Source organism: Muscardinus avellanarius (assembly GCF_963383645.1).
Source record: "Muscardinus avellanarius genome assembly, chromosome: 4".
Lineage (NCBI taxonomy): Eukaryota > Metazoa > Chordata > Mammalia > Rodentia > Gliridae > Muscardinus > Muscardinus avellanarius.
The window spans coordinates 10,210,257-10,228,548 of NC_137789.1; positions in this window are offsets into that span (position 1 = coordinate 10,210,257).

The following is an 18,292-nucleotide window of genomic DNA, read 5'->3' on the forward strand; positions in this document are numbered from 1 at the left end:
CTTCAAGGAGAGCAGACTGGCCTAATGAAGCTTCTCCAAGGTCACTCAGCTATCAAGCAATGCAGTGGTGCCCACCTGGAATTACCTCAGAATATAGTTAGGGTATAGTTTGGTGGCTACAACAGAGGTTGGGATCCACCAATTTAAACAAATTTAATGTCCATTTGTTTTCTCCTGCATTGGTCCTCATATTAGCTGAGGAGGACCGGACTCCTTTGATCTTATCACTCTGCCATCCCTAGGGCATTGCTTTCTCTGCACAGTCCATGAGAACTCACAACCATTTCCCACTCCTGGGTAGTAGAAAGGGGGTAAGAGGAAGGAGAGACACTGTGCCCTCATCTCCTCTGCTCGTATTTCGTGAGCAGAACTAGGAAACATGGTCACAAGAAGCAGCAAGTCCAAATCTATTTAAAAATGTTATTACTAATGAAATAGGAAAAGGTAGTAAAAAAGAGTGTAGGTTATGGTTTGGGTATTGTTATAGTTACAGAGAGACTGTTCTCTGAAGAGCTTATCAAGTGTTGTTTGGAGTTGATGTAAAGGTTGTAATCTCATGAGTATATAAATCCATTGATAAAGTTTTATCTGGGGGTAACCTAGGCTGGTGCGGTGTACCTGGAGAAGGTGGGTCCCTGGGGGTGTGGTCTTGGGCATCGTGCTTGTGTCTTTGGGTCCCCTTGCTTGCCCTCGCTCTCTTACTTCTGACCTCCATGATAGGAGGAGCAGAGCCTATGTGCTTTCCCTCTCTCTGCTTCTCATAGCCATGTTCTGAGGATGGCTCACGTAGGCTAAATCCCGAAATCTCCAAAAGTCTCTGAGTGAATGCATCTTCCTTCTTCTAAGTTGTGTGGTTGGGACTCTTGAATTTTAACAGTGAGAATGTTGACTGGGATGGATGTGAAGTGTCTTACAAAGGTTCTTATGTTGAAGGCTTGGTCCCTGATACAGAAAGGTATAGAGGAAAGGCTTTGGGGAAGTGATATCACCAGTGGATTAGTGCGTTGATAGCTGAGTGGACTACTGGGAGGAGGTAGAAACTGTAGGACGTAGGCATGGTTGAAGGAAGTAGGTCATGGGGGACTATGTCTTGTCCTTCATCCTCCCCCCTTTCTTGGATGTATGTACTGAGCAGATTCCCTCTACCACACCTTTCTATCATAATAAAGAACCTCCACCTCACACCCAAAGTAATGGAGCCAGCCAACCATGGACTGAAATCTCTGAAACCATGAGCCACAATAACATCTCCTTCTTTAAGTTGTTCTTGTCAGGTATTTGGGTCACAACAATGAAAAGCGGCACCAACTCTCAGTGGATACTTGGAACTCTCTGCCACAGTCACTATGCTACTATTACCTTGTATCAGGAAGTACTGGGCAGGGTATAAGTAAGAATTTGGCATCCAAGACAAAACATCATCTTCAGCATAAACATCTGTAAGTATATACCCTGTCCAAGGAAGTATATGACTTATGAGATGTAGCCCTGCGGCCATAGGAACAGCAGGAGTTGAGAACCTACCACATATGTACAGTTTTCCTGGACATCCCCCATCGATAATGTCATCCAATTGTCTCATCCGAACACTTGGAAGATGTAGACACTAAGGCTCCGCAAGATGAAAAGTGCTATGGCTTGGGTTTGGAATGTCCCCAAAGCTTCATGTGTTGGAAGCAAGTTCCCAACATATGAGTTTCAGAGGGGAAATGATTGATTCGGGGCTGATTCACCAATGGATAAATCTGAAGGATTACTTTAATGGTTTACAGGGTGGGGACTTAAGCAGGTGGGCATGGCTGGAGGTGTGTCCTTGGGTACTGTAGCTATTTCCGGTCACTTCCTGCCACTCCTTCTGTTTCCGGCAGCCATTGAATTGAGCTCAGCTCTTCTCCACTATGCCTATTACGATGTCGGCCTTGGAGTCAGCTGACTCTGGATTGTACCTCTGAAACCATGAGCTAAATAAGCTTTTCCTCCTCTATGTTGTTTGGGAAGGAAAAGCAAACTACAATAAAATAGTTTGCCTTCTTCATGTGTTTAGTTAATGGTCAAGGTTCAAACCCCTAGCAGATGGCCCTAGGCAGACTGCTTAACTTTTCAATGCCCAAGTAGAACTTCCGTACAGGATTTCTGGGGCCCAGGAATGCTCCCATGCCATCAAAACACTTGGGACAGAACTTAACATTTAGCAAAAACTCAATTAGTGATTAGATGCTATAACTGTTGTTAATATCAGCACTAATAAAATCATTCCACTCCACCATTCACCTGAGCGGAATCCAAGTGTAATAAATAGAAGGTGAAGAATGTCCACAGAGTGGATAGAATCCTTTTGACTCTGAAGCCAAAAATAGTTTCATAAAGAACTGGGGCTGGATTTTGAAAGAAAAAAAGGTAGAATTTTAATAGAAGTGTGGGGCTAGATGAAGAAGTCATTCCAGTGAAAGGGATAGGGATTGGCTTGAAAACAGACATGGAGAAAAGAAGCAAGGCAGTGAAACTGTGGGTGAGAGGACAAGTGAGATACAGGGCATAGAAGATGGGGTGGGCCAAAGCACGGAAGGAGGCCGGCCTTTTACCTGAAGGCAATGGGGAGCCCAGGAAGGTTTTGATCAGCACTGCGCCTGGGAAGGTTGCTATGGCAACGGCGCTGGGGAGACTGGGAGGGTGGAGAGGCCCGCTCACTCCCCGGTGGGTGCCATGGTTTAGGGGACAGGTAATGAGGATGGAGCTGTGGCTTCGGGAAAGACTAGGAGGGAACAAATAGAACAATGTGTCGAGTGAGAGCCAGACAATCACAGAGGCTTTGTGTGTAGAGGGAACAGCAGAGGGAGGAGGCCAGGATGTGGAACTCACTGTCTGGAGCACAGGCTCCAAATAATGTAAGCTTCACAGTGTGTGCTGTGATGAGTCCAGAATTTTTCTTTCTTTGTTTTTTCAAGCTGGTTTTGTTTAGATCTTCGACTACTCATTTACACACTTACTCATTTATTCAGGCTTGTGTCTATACTAAGCAAGTTCAACCAATAAAGAAATTATGTCTGCTTTAGACACCACTCATAGGAGCAAGGTAGAGGGTGAGCTACTATTTTTGGAAATGGTATCAAGGCCTCATGGTGAAGGGGAATTAGCCTACTTCTAATTTCTTGTTCTGTCCTTCTCAACCTAAAATGTACATCTCATGATACAAAATTTCTGCTCTGGCTCCTGCGGTCAGGCTTCTATTCAATTCATCAGGAAAACGAAAAAGAAAGAAAAAGTATTCCGCTGTCTTTTAATATAATGACACAGAAGATGCCCATATGACTTCCACTCACATTCCATTAGCTTAACTTATTCACGTGTTCTGTGGTGCTGGAGGTGGAACCCAGGCACATTCTACCTCTGAGCTACACCCCCAGCCTGATTTTTTACTCTTTATTTTGAAACAGGGTCTCACTAAGTTGCAGAGCACCTCATTAAGTAGCTGAGACCGGCCATGAACCAGGATCCTCCTGTCTCAGCCTCCTAAGTACTGGGATTACATTTGTGCCACCACACCTGGCACAAATGACAACTTTGATTGGGTGTCTATGTACTATTTTTTTAAAAAAATCTACCACAATATAAGAAGGAGACTTGGGCCACCAAATACAGATTCAGCTACTGTTCTGTATCTACTCTGCCTTCTTCCTTGTAGGGAACTCAGAGAAACTTAATTTTTTTTATCAAATAAATGAAGGGCATACGAGGTATTGGAGATGCAAAGAAGAAAAAGCCTACTTCCTGTTTTCAAGGGGATTTAAATCTATACTGGAGGATTGGAAGATAGAGAAATGAATACAGTAGTGTGGTCTATGGGAAAGGATCGCAGCCTGGTGGAGCAGTGTAACCGTTCACAATGGAGAAAAGCCAACATGCTCGCCAGGATAGGCGGGGTCAGAAAAGACTTTACCCAGAAGATGATGCTCGGCTGAGTCTGGAAAGATGAGTAGATGTTTGCTTGCTGTGCCGGGTGAAGGAAGCCATTCAAGAAAGCCAGGGATATTACACCTCCAAGCTACACCAATGGCCCTGTTTTATTTTATTCTTATATATTTTTTTCAAAAGTTGTTAAGGCTGGCTTTAAACCTGAGATTCTCTTGTCCCAGCCTTCCAAGTACTGGAATTACAAACATGTACTGCCGCACTCCACTAGGTTTTTCTATTATAATAAATATAAATAGATTTAACTCACCAATTAAAAGGGCAAGGTGCACACATTGGGTTTATAATATTATACTTTATTTTCTAAAAAAGATATATTTAAAAGGAAGAGGTAGGCAGAAATAAATAGAAAAACACCATAGAAATATTAAAGAAAGGAAAAAGGATGATAACTATAACCGACAAAATAGAATTGAAGATGCAAAATATCTCAAGGGCTAAAAACAGATGAAATGTACTGGTATAAAAATAATGACAGACTAAGAAAACACAATGCTGATGCTCATAAATATACTTACAAAATATATAAAGCAACAGTGGGCAGAATTACAGGGAGAAATAAAAAAGTCAGCTATTGCACTTGGAGATTTTAATTCTCTCATGTAATTGAGCTCAGAAAATAAAGAGAGATATAGGATATTTAAGTAACATGAGTAACAAGCTCAAAGTAAATGCAATGGAGAGGTTTATATCCATCAAAGAAATCACATTTTCAAACATACAGGAAACATTTACAAAATTTGATAATGTTCCAAGCCACAAAGGAAGGCTAAGGAAAGAAAATTCTAAAGACTTAACATTCATTCTTTTACCAAATTAATTGAGCAACACACACACACACACACACACACACACACACACACACTTTATCCTACTGAAAAAGACCAATAACAAACAAATACATAGTAAAATTTGTGCAGTAATAAAGGCTGTGAAGAGAATAAATTTGATTAAAAGGATAGAACATGACCCAGGGAGGTATTATTTAGATGAGGTGGCCAGGGAGCCAGGCGTGGTGGCACAGGGCTTGTAACCCCAGTACTTGGGAGGCTGAGATAGGAGGATCCCAGTTTTGTGTTCAGCCTCAGCTACTTAGTGAGGACCTCCACAAGTTAATGAGACCCTGTTTCAAAATAAAGAATAAAAAATAAGGCTGGGTAGCTCAGAGGTAGGCTGTCCCTGGGTTCCATCAATAGTATTGAATTAGCTAGATGAATAGGAAAGAGAAGAGCAATAGTTTTGACCTGATAAACGGGTTCAACTGGATCAGACCTGATCAAACCGGATTGAAGCGATTGAACTGGTTCATTCCTGTTCAGGCTGGATTGAGCCGTTTCAAACAGGTTAAAACAGATGGAACCTGATCAAATTGTTTCAGACTGGATGGAACTGGATCAAACCAGCTACTTAGTAAGGCCCACTGCAACTTAGTGAGACCCTGTTTTAAAATAACGAATACAAAATAGGGCTAGGAGGTAGAATGAATCTGGATTCCATTCCCAGTACCAAAAGAGAGAGAGAGAGAGAGAGAGAGAGAGAGAGAGAGAGAGAGAGAGAGACACACACTACAGAAAAAAGAATATAACTAGAGCAGCTTGGGCGGTTGAGGCAGGAGGAAATCAGGTTCAAGGACACTCAGCAACTTAGTGAGATCCTGTTTCCAAGTAAAAATAAAATAGGGCTAGGGGTATTTCTGAGAGGTAGAATTTTCCTGGGTTTAATCCCAACTAGAATGCAGGGGTTTAACGTGGATACTTCCAGACTTCATTTCTCTGAATGAGATCTTGAGGTTTTTCTTTATCTTGTATTCCTCAACATGCTTCCTTTTTTTTTTTTTTTTTTTTTTTTTTTTTTTTTTTTACTATTTCAAAATAAAAGTAGTCTTAAGCTTGGAGGTAGACTGACCCTGGGTTCAATCCCCAATACCACACAACTAATTTTTTTTTCTTTTTTTTTTGGGGGGGTGGGGTCTGGGGATGAAACCCAGGGGCATTCAACCTCTGAGCTACACTCCTGCCCTTTTTTATTGTTTTTAATTTGAAACAGGGTCTCACTAAATTGCGGAGGGTCTCACTAAGTAACTGAGGCTGTCTGTGAACCACGATCCTCTGGTCTCAGCCTCCCGAATGCTAGGATTACAAGCGTGCGCCACCATGCCTGGCCAAATATAACTAAATATAAATTAATTAATTAATTAAAATAAAGTTGTTAAACTAGTCACCAGCAGAGGTCTTTAAGAGTAGATCATTATTTGCCAGAGATGTATTTAAATTAGTAAAGAGAAATCATTTAACTGAACAGTAGATCTCAGGCCCTTTTGGGGTTCTCAATCCTTTTGAGAATCTGATAGACACTCTCCCCTGAAAACCGCACATGTGAACATCCACACCTATGTCCTAATCTGAGGGACTTTGTGGGTACCCTGAGCCCACCAAGGTAGCCAGGCCTTGAACTGCCTGCAAAGTCCACCTTCGTGTGTGTGTGTGTGTGTGTGTGTGTGTGTGTGTGTGTGTATGTGGTACTGGGGTTGGAACACAGGGGCATTCTACCTCTGAGCTACACCCCCAGCCCTATTTTTTATTCTTTATTTTGAAACAGGTTCTCACTGAATTGCAAAGGGCCTCACTAAGTAGCTGAGGCTGGCCACGAACCCGGGCTCCTCCTGTCTCAGTTTCCTGAATGCCGGCATTACAAGCATGTGCCACCACGCCCAGCTAGTCCACATTCTTATAACTGTATTTTCTTTTGGATGTAGTAGGTCCACTCAGCAAGGTCCTGATACAGCATAAATTTTAAATTTCAACTCTAAGTCAATTTAGTTAAGGAAAGCAATATATGTGTATACAGAGACTGTGTATCCAGGGCCCTGTATGCATCAGGGTTAGAAGCAACCTGATGTACCTGGGGAGGACAGGCATGGGCAGGAGTGGAGGATGAAGAGCGAAGGAAGAAGCCGAGCAGCTGGGTGAGGGCCGTTCTTTATCTCACAGGACATGGTGCCTACTGGGCAGTGCCAAGCTCCGGTGTTCTAGGTAGCTGGGGTATGAGTGATAAAATTACATTTTTACCATTGAAAAACTGCTTCAATGACTGCAGTGGGATCGAGATGGGAGTTGGGGGCAAAAGTTTGCAGAAGCCCACTTTACTTCATAGACACTAATTCATGATGCAAACAAAATTCCATTATCTATTTTATAAATGCAGCTAGAAACATCTTTATTTGAAATCAATTAAAGTTTTTAAAGACCCAATCTAATTGACTTTTTCCCCTTTTCTATCATCAGATTTTCTTCTAGTGGCTACATTTTTAACTCTGTTTACTTTTGTCTCTTCTGCTGAAGTCTGGAAACTGAAATTCTGAGATGCATAGGGTACCCTTGGGAAGGTCTACTGCCTTCTGCACATGAGCCAATTACGAGTGGGTTGGCAGAGAGGCACGCCAAGGCTCCTTCCAACAGAAACTCTATGCTGTCAGGAAGAGTCTGCGCCATCCAAGCCATGGGAAGCTGGAGAAGTAAGGAATCCAAGGGATTGCCACCTGTCTCATTAAACTGCAAGAAAGCCAGGCCAGGAGACGTTCAGTGGTGCGCCCAAGGTCACCCAGCTAAGGGGCAGCAATAAAACCAGGGCTGGCACACAGGTCCTTCTTAGTTCAAGTCTTCTCCAGGAACACCCACATTTCCCAGCCTGGACGAGCACCCCTCCAGTCTCTAGGCTTCCCCGATCTTTTCTATCTCTCGGCTGGAGCATGCAAGTTGAAATGGTGACTCCATGATTTCCTGTAGTTCTAAATTACTATAACTTGTGGGGTCTACTATGTATGCATTTTGTGGATATTTCTTTGTTAGCGCACTGACACCGTGTAAAACAAGTACTCAACCATTTCTTTATTTAGAACTTTCCAGCCTCATTGTAATCTCATGCAACATCCTGAAGTCCACTAGGGCACCATCACATGAGAGTCAGCTCAGTACCATCAATAACCTCAAGGTTGGTCCTTGTGGCAGCTTCACATTTTTGAATCACGAATATTGCATGGGGGATGCTCTTCGTATACTAGTGGGCCTTTCTGATTAATTCTTCAGGATGGATTCTAGATGAAGGCTTTTCCTCCAAGATGTCTAATATGCATGTTACAATTAGCAAAGCTAAGATCTTGATTTACTGATTCTCCAATGGGGCTGGGGTTGTAGGGAGGGCTATCGGATGCAATTTTAAGTGGAATGATTAGGGAACATCCCACCCAGCAGGTTTTATAAGAGATGAAGGAGTTAGCCACACAGACATTGGAAGGAAATAGTTTTCTAGAGAGAGAAGGGCCCAGTTTCTGCACAGCAGCTAGAATAACATGCTGCCCATCTTATATTCTAGGTTGGAAAAATCAGACAATAACAAGCAAACAAACTCAGAAGAAGCAGACGGCGACGAGAGGCTTAGACAAACAGGACAGCATGAAGAGATCGACTGGACCCACCACAGAGTGCTCATCTCCCCAACACTTGTGCCAGCCTTAGAAGGCTTTATGCCGGCAAACTAAGGGCACAGAGATTTTAGCTCATTTGCCCAGGTTCACTTAGAATTCCTCTTTTTTTGTGGTTCTGTCACCCTCCGTGTGTTCTATTGCTGTGCCGGTTAACTGGTGTCATGACTGGTTTAGCCACCTAACTCTCCTTCCCAATGGTAAGTCCCCGGGAGAGGGACTGATGCTGTTGAAGCTGGAAACCTCAGTACCTAGCACAGTGACTGACCATTCACTGTGGCCGATAAGTCACATTTGCTAAAGAAAGGGGCACGTGCCCGATACACTGTTCCTCCTGGTTGAACTGACTCCAAACCTGCACTCCTTCACCTTGGTAATGGATCGACCCTAAAGTAGCGCACTGGTTTTAAAACATCATCCCAAGTTATTTGAAACTTTCCCATGGTATCTGTGTCCCACCCTTTTCATCCTCTCAGTGAACATGGACTCCTTCCACCGATGGTGAGCATGTACAGTAAGTGGTACTAGGCGGCTCCTGAATCAAGGTCCTTTATCAGCTGCAGGGTGTGGCCATAATATAAGAAGTCCTACATCTTAATGACACCATCCTGGGGAGGCCATGTGCTGGCACTCTGGCCCACAGTCCAAGCTAATTCTGATTGTAATCTCTCTTAGGCCTTAGCAGACCCAGCACCATACTACAAGTCGCTAGCAGACAGGAATCTCACAGCTGAGGTGCAAAGACAGGGAGTAGAAAGGGCTCTCTCTCTCCTGGATACTTTTTTGCCTTTCTTGACCCATGGATTTCCCGTTGCTTTGCAGCACTATGTTTGGAGTGGTGGGCTACATGACAAACCGTAACAGCAAGTAGCATCATATGTCCGTGCTCATGTCTTTGTTGTACTGGTCCTCGATCTCCCTTACATGAATATTGACTTTCTGAATATAGGAATTTCTACCTGTTTTATGGGTGGTTTTACCTCTGGCACCTTGGAGAAAATCTGGTATAACATAGTAGTACAATAATAATCTATTAAATGAACGAATAAAAGGGTTTTTAAACATATACTTGAAAATAAGGAAAAAGAAATTCAGTTCTTAATCCTCCAGCCAGAACAAAGAGTAAAGTATGAAGATCAGGAGGTTCCCAATGAATGAATATATAATTGTGTTAGGTGCTTTGGGAAAGCCTAGACGCGTCTGGAACAATTCATTGTAACTACTTTTGTCTTTCTCATCATCTTCCTAGATGGTGAGAGATTTTGCACAGTTTGGGTTATGTCTTATCTCATTCCTTGCCAAGCCTGCAAGATCCTAGAAACTATTAGGTGCTCCAAAAATATTTTAGTGAATGAGCTCTTATGCATTCAAAACCATGGAGCCAAGTTTTATATCCGTGCAAGTAATACAAAACTGAGCCCTTGATTTGGAAAGGAAAGAATCAGCTCATTAATATGCAATGTCAGCAGCCTCCTATATTTTATGGTACAAAACAGAACTGCATGTCCCTTGGCCTAGTCAATTTCCTGTTTATTATCACATTAGACCTATTCCAGGGCAGATGGAAAATTTGAAGGGCATCTCCAGTCATTAAGACGGGCATAAATCTTTCAGAATTACACATGAATACATAATATCCCACATTAACATTTTTAGAAATTAGGGTTCATATAACTTCTTGATTAAGCAGGAGCCTTTTTATTATATAACTCTGCTTATTCCTGATGGTGATTTGCTCCCCAAATCTAAAGCCCTTTGGTCTAAATCCCTGTGGATATGAGTCTGGCACTTGAGCTAGGTTCTGTTCATAGCTGTGTCCATGACGATTCTCTCTCTGACCTTCACTCTGCCTGAGTGTTTTCCACCATTGGTTTTAGCTCCTGTATGTGACCTGCAGTCCAAGCTGTCTCCCTCTATAGTTGTCAGACAGCAATAGGAGGTGGTCCTAGCATCCTAGCCTCTCCATTTTATTCACAAGGAAGGCATAGGCGCCTTCTAAGCTGCTGAGTTACAGGCAAAAAGTAACAGGGCTGAGATTTGAACTTGGAGTTGGTTTGACTTTAAAGCAAGTATTTTTCTAACCTTATTTTGAAAGGGATGGAAGACAAAGTAACATTTATAGAGCTCCTTATACAATGTGCCAGAGACTTTACCAGGAGCATTATAGCCACATTGTAAAGGTTACATTTTTATTCCCATATCATGAATCAGGAAAATGTGGCTTAGTAATATTAAGCCAATTCCCCAAGCTTACACAGCTACTAGTTAGTGAAGCCAAGATTCAGGTTTTATTTGTGAGAACCCAGACACTGTGCTTAAAAAACAAACAGAACAAAACAAAACAAAAACAAGACCCTCAGCTTTAGCTCATGGGAGGTTTTCATCTGTGCACCCAGGGATAACTGCAGTGTGTAGCCTGGCAGAGAGTAAACTAACATAGGCAGAGGTATCCCGTGGCTTTGAGGAAGCCTTTGAACTTACAGCATCTCCTTCTGAATTTATAATGGTTTTATAACACTCTGTCTCCTCACCCCACAGAACCTTTGGAGGACCAACTTCAGAACAGAATAAAGAAATGATCTGTCCCAAACCTTCACTATAAGGATAGTAAATCCCTGATGGGGCTATAACAGCATCTCCAAGTTGCTCAGACAAGATGAGCAGGACTGGGCCAGAGCCCCTCCACAGGAGCCTCTACTTCATAATGAAGGCGTAACTCTCATATACATGAACGAATAGATGAGATGTTAAGGATTTTCATCTACATCACCAATAAATGAGAAAATGGGTCATATATTAAGATCAATTTAAAGGCTATTTCATAGAAGATAGAAGAGAGGCGGAGGTATGGAAATAAATTTGCTAAATGAGGGTAAATTCTAAAAACCAAAAAAAAAAAAAGTAATGGTCAGAATCTTCTTCTTTTCCTAGAGCACAGACCAATTGCCTCTTTACCCTACAAAACTCACACCGCTATCAGTTTTCCATGAGTCGACTTGTACCCTTGCCAAATTGCCAAGTAGCATTCTCAATAGGAAGTGAGTCAAAGGTGCAGACAGACCTGTAGAATCAGATGGTTCTTAGAATTTTGGCATTCTACTGAAAGAATTCCAAACAATGTCTTTTGCCAATTGCCAGTATTTTTTTTTTTTTAATGGCAGGAGTTTGAGTACTTTCCACTGTAAGCGTCTCCTCCTGGGTCCTGTTCTCCTCAGAGTGGTCAGGGCTGCCTAATTATCAGGTACAGAGTCTGGCAATCTTACTGCTGAGCCTTGGAAGTGCCATATAGTCACTTTTGCAAGTTATAGAAGCGAACCCAACATTAGTGGGAAGGGCTGCATTCTTGTGGACACAGGGGAATGTATATTTGCTGATCAGTAATCATCCTCCTGATTTTTAGTTCATTTCAGGTTGTGGTAGAGATAAAAAAAATCTGGACAAAAAGAAGTTACTAACACAGACTCGTTTACATACAGAGATCCTGTTATGTCCATTTACCCCTTTTCCAAAAATGAAAGAAAATGTGGTTGGCTAACCCAAGGTCAGTCTTAGATGTAAACTTATGCCAATGCCTGGTTTTGTGATGTTGTCTTCCAATAGTGGGAGTGACTACTGGGGGCTCCTTTACTCCCACTCAAGTATCAAATGGGTTCCAGCCACTGAAAGTCAATCGAGGAACATCTTTTTTCCACTGGGCACATCTAGCGCTTTGGATTTGCAGAATTATGTCTGGGGGATTTACTCGTCCCAAGCATTGCTTTTACTCAAAGAATTGAAAAATATTTTAAATTAAATAACAGTGATGATGTGTCCTGCTATGGTACATGAAAACTGTGAATATCATAATTAAATGGATTATTTAAATTTATTTTGCCATTTTCATTTTTGCTTCAAATCATTAATAGAAAAAAAAAAGACCACAAAACACTTTGTGGAAAACAACCCAAGAGAAAGAATGAGGGTTTCCAGTGTACCTTTTTTTAAAAATTTTTTATTGGTGCACTGTATTCATACATCATAATGGGATAAAAAAAAACACTTTTGTAGACATACATGCACACATCGCCCATTTAGCCCCTACCCTACCCGATCCCCATCCCATTCCCTCCTCATCCCTCCTTCCCATGCTTGGCTTAGTGGTTGACATCTAGTATTATAGCAATTTATCCAAAATTAACAATGATAATCTCACATAAAAGTTTCATTTGTCTGATACCAAGCTTTTGATGACTTAAAGATAACATTTCAATATTTCTTTTTGCTTTCTTTCACAACCGCTTGGGCTACCTCCTACAGAGAAGCTTAGGACCAGGGTGGGAAGTAGGAGTCATGGCACAGGGATACCTCCAGAACAGGGCATGTCCAGGTGTGGCCCTGTGTGGGGTCTGCGTAAGGGGTTCAGATAGGGGTACACTGCTTTCTCAGCATTAGGCACAAGAGTCTCCTCTTGTTTTGTCTTTCATTTTTATTTTTTCAATTTCAAATGATGCACACTGTCTAATTTGAGGATATGTTATTTAAAATTTTATACTTGTTTGCTACAGATGTTTCACAATTCATTTGTTTATTGTAAAATTTCACTCAGCCATAAAGAAGAACAAAACTGTCGTTTGTAGGGAAATGGGTGGGACAAGGGAATATTATGCTACGTGAGACCGGCCAGTCTCGGAAAGCAAAGTGTCCTAGATTTTCTCTACGTGGATGCTAGGGCGAACGCGGGCTATGAAAGAGATCTCTCCTCAGATATCTGAGGAGAGGTACAGTAGAACCTTGAGAGGGGTTTTGTGAGGGACTCCGAGAATTTGGCTGTTTTCCATGGGGAAAGAAAAAGAGAGACCTGAGGAAGAAAACAATTCAAACAATCCTATGGACAATACCAGTTTCAATAGCATGTATGGGGAGAAAAGGGAGCCGCCAGAATGTGGAAGTGCGTGCCCTGGGTGCTGTGTGCATGTATACTCTTGTCACACTACAGTTCAATAGGATGTATGGTTAGAGCACCCTAGTAAAAGTATATTTTTTAAAAAGGGTCCCCTCTCTCCGTGAATTCCTTCTGTCCTTCCTCTTCCTCATTCTTCCTCCTATCCTGCTACTACCATTTATGAATTGCACCCTCTTGTGGTCGGTGCTGTGCATAGCACTTTATGTAAGTTGCCCAACTTGTAAGTTATCCGCCTTGTCCTGGGAGGTTCAGGTTTGCAAACCTTTGTCCAGGGATTTCCACTCATGCAGCTGGTGGTCTCAGAAAATTCCAAAGTTAACACCTATTTCAAAGGAAGCCCTAGATCAAGATCAGTCTCCACTGTTCTTCCTTTCATTTATTTTTTTCTCAATCAACTTTACCATCCAAAGAAAAGTCAAGACATGACTAAGTTCTAAATAATTCAGTATCACATGTGTGTTAAATTATCCTGTCTTTCAATAATCTTCTGAAGAAGTTATTATTATGGAGATATCATACAATACTAGAATAATAGTAATAATAATTAATAATAATAAATGAAGTTCAGGGAGACTAGTGATGGGCAAGACCGCAGTAATAACGTGGCCTCAAAAGCCAGTTGTGATGTGACAATAGGACTTGGGGGCATCTGTAGTTAGCTATGAATCCCACCCCAACCTATGTGGGGTAGATGCCACTCAAATTTCCATTTTTTCAGACAAGAAAATTAAGTCTGAGAGAGCTGGAACAGATTCCCCTTAGGCTGCTTAGAAAGTTCTAATATTTTTAAAACTGCAAAACAAAGAACTGAAACAGAAAAAAAGCAAGAACGCTTTGAGTCTAAGATTAAAACCTAAGTCTTCTAATGCCTAAACCTGTGCTATTGCCAGCCTACCATGAAACACCCAGATTTTGGCATCTTTTGTGATATCCACATTATCTGGGGAAAATATTAATTCAACAAGAAGAGCTTTACAAGAGTGAAGACAGCATCTTCCAGGCTTTGGAGAGAAACCTGGGTTTGAAAACTACTCAGCTATTGTTCTCCTACTCTGAGAAATCCACATAGATTCCTGCATGTCTGTTACACAGCAACATGCAGTAACCACGACTTCACTGGGTAGCTGTAACAACTAAAAGGGATGAAAGAGAGAGGCTCAGCGCAGGATCTGGCCGTAGCACACACCTGTACCAAGTGGTAAGAACACTGGTTATTCCACAGTGGTGTGGGGGGGGAGGTAACAAATGCCCTGCTCTGGAGATATGCAAGCAGAAACCAAAGCACTTGGCTCTGGAGTGAGATTCACGACCCTTCGGTGGCATATGAAATCACTGTGGTGGGTTCATGGTGGGTTGAGTTGTGTCACCCCTACCCACACATATAGGAAAGCTCAGAGGCTCTGGATGCTAGAACACGACAGTATGTGTTAACAGAGAAGCAACTGGGTCAAAACCAGGTCATAGAGTGGGCCCTAATCCAGTCTGACTGGCGGCCCCATAAGAATAGGAAGTTTGAGCTCACAAAGCAACAGGGAAAAAGGTGCACTCAGAGAAAAGACCATTTGAGTACAGACCCAGGGAGGAGGCTCCGTCTGTGTGCCAAGGAGAGACCCCAGGGGAAACCAACCCTGCCGACGCCTTGATCCGAGACGCCAGCTTCCAGAATGGCAAGGAAGTAAGTCTCTTCTCTTTAAGCCACCTGTTATGTGGTGCTTTGTTACCCCTAGCCCTGGAAAGCTAATAAGGTTGACAATTAGCATTTTACAAAATATAAAATTGAATATATGATTTTGGTTAGTTAAAAGTTTATTGCATTATGTGACTCAATTGTGATATAAAAGGCGGATCAGCAGTGGACCTGATACCAAAAAGTTCTCTTCTAAGTTGAATGGAGCCGCAATAATCAAAATGATATTTTTATAACAGAGTATGTGCATATTATATCATATTGTGTCATTATATTATTCATATTATATCATTTAATATGTATCAAATGACCTCACTTGCCCAAGTTTGACAGATATCAACTCCTTCCCCTTCATCCTGACACATCCCTTCAAGCTCATCAATATTGCTCTTACTTTACAGGTGGGCTGAGTCTTGTTATTAAACCTTCCCAGGGCCACATACATGGCATTTCTCAAGGACACGATTCGTAGCTAGAACAAGCTGTCTCAAAAGCGTGAGTTTCCCCTCCTCACCACCTCCTGTCCACTTACTTAGCACCCAACCATCAGTTACTCCTCTGCAAAGAATTCCAGGAAGGAAATGAAGACAACTTTGGATTTAGTAGGATCTGTGCATGTGGCTGGCTGGAGGTACGATGGGCCCTTTGTGGTGAGAGCCAGGACACAGGGCACTTCTCAGTTGGCATGCTGCTCTTCCTGTCACCAAGGTAAACAGAGCATTGTGGTGTGGGTGGGGCGGGGTAATGAGGCACAGAGGTCTGCTCCCTAGAGAGCTGGTCCAGCAGGCATGGAGAAAGGCAAGAAAAATGACTCCGAGGCTCTTTTCTGCAGACCCTGGGAAGAGTGTCTTTGTTTTTCAAGCTCAGTTCTCTTGCACAGACACACTCTGGGACAGACACTCTTGAGCGCAGGTACATGGGCTCATTAGCAGGAAGATGGAGGTGGGTAATTGGAATATGTAAATGGCATGGGCAAACAGGGTGCTTTAACAATCAAGACCAGAGGAGAAGGAGCTTAATTTGGTGAGGAGAAAGGAACAGACTGCTCAGAGAGCCAATTATAGGAACCAGAGAAGGGATTCTCAGCTTAGCAGGGGCCCACCGTGAGGATATAGGGAAGCTGGGAAACTGGGCGGGTTGGCTTTCCACCTGTGCGATGCCAAGTGACCTTAACCCAGCCCTGCCTTCATTCAGGTGCCAGTTCTTGGCAAAGTCCCTTCCTGTCACCTCTTGAGGCTGCCCCCTCCTGCCCAGGATCCCACCAATTCCTTGGGGCTCTCAGCACCTCTCATCAGGGCTGTGCTTGCGATTGCTCTCATGGATTTGGGATCACATAGGTCTATGGTCACATCACCTCATGGTCCCTGAGTTTCCATGCCCAGCACATATGTGAGCCTGTACCAAGAGCCCCTGCTCCGCTACCGCTTGCCTCCAGCCAGCTCAGCCGCCTGCTCCAGAAACCTCACTTTCTGTCTTGCCTGCAAGCCTTAGTCTGTGTTGAACCTTCCACTTGGAACGGCATTCTCAGTAAGTACTACAACGTGGTGGTTAAAAGCATGAACTCCAGTTAGATAACCTGAACCTGAATCTTCAGCCTGTCATTTTTTAGCCTATGTAACCTTGGAGGGGGGAACTTAACCCTGCAGAGTGTCACTGTCATCACAGCTAATATGGAGAGCAGTACCCACAATGCATAGCTCATAGCCAGGCATGGTGGTGAACACCTGTAACTCCAGTACTTGGGAGGATGACAAAGAAGGATCACAGGTTCAAGACCAGCCACAGCAACTTAGTGAGACCCTCAGAATTGTAGCATGATCCTGTTTCAAGATAAAAAAAAATAAAACCTGAAAGGTCTAAGAGTATAGCTCGGAGATAGAATACTTCTAGGTTCAATCCCTAGTACCAAATAGTAATAATAAAGCCTAGCTCATAACTTTGTTGCAAGGATTAAATGATAGTCCATATAAAGCACTCGACCCAATGCCAGGTATACAGTAAGAACTGAAAAAATGTTCTGATAATGATGACTATGACCAGGTCATTGAAAAGCATTGGCGGCACGGGTGACTAAATTGCTTTGCATTTGTTTATCTCATCTTTGCAGCTAAATATGGAAGTAATTAATTTTCTTTTTTCCCCCTTCTGTTCCCCATAGATGGAGAGGATAAATGAAAGGGACCAATGGTGACTGCTCAGTAGAAGGACGAATGAATGGTCATTCAATCGACAGATTGGCTATTTTACCCAACATAATTACTTAATGGAAAAAGACAAAAGTGACATTAAAAACATGCAGAATTAATTTAAATGTTAGTGTAAAAGTTGCAATTGTGAGGCAGGGGAAACACACTTTTCCTGCTTGAGAATAATCTACATCAGATCCTATAATTGTTGCCATCCGCAGCAAAGGTGAGTGCCACCCATCCTCCCTGGTGGCTGGTTTGGGCAGCCTTTGGTGATGCTGCATCCAAATGCCTTCAAGTGATGCAGTGACTGTGCACAGTACGTCACGGGCTGCGGAGCTCTATGTCCTCAAAGATCTGGGAATGAATGAAGCCAGATGTGGTGGCATACTGTAATCCCAGTACTCGTGAGGCTAAGAAAGGAGGATCCCAGACTCTAGGCCAGCCTCTGTAATTTAGCAAGATCCTCAACAACTGAGAAAGACCCTGTTTCAAAATAAAAAAGTAAAATAGGGTTGGGGATAGAAGGCTCCTAGAGTTCAATCCCCGGCACACAAAAAAGAGGAACGAATGAAACTCAGACCAAGCATGAGGAAACACTGTCTCCTTGTGCAAAGGAGGATGCTGAGGCTAGATGCGGGTGCAGCATTTTGTCCGAGGTCACTAAGCTCGTCAGAGCCGGGACTATCTATCGTCATGCCTTATGCTGCCTCCTCTGCTAAGTGACACACAAGGTGTCCTGTTGCCTCTTCTCATTCATTTTTACCTGCAAGGGAGCAAGAGGTCCTTTTCCTAAGGAAGAGTGATGTAAAATCCAAGCAGGGCATGGAGGAGGGACATGTCAGTTGGAAGCCTTGCCAAAGTGGGTTTCCAAAAATAAAAATACATGTAGGGGAGTCCTGGGATCCTTTCTTTCCAAAAATATTTCTTTTTGCCCTGGGTAATCACTAGACCCCTAAATTGGAGCTTGATCATCTCCTCCAAACAACCAAGGCATACACTCTGGTTGCATAGAAAGACCTTTCTCA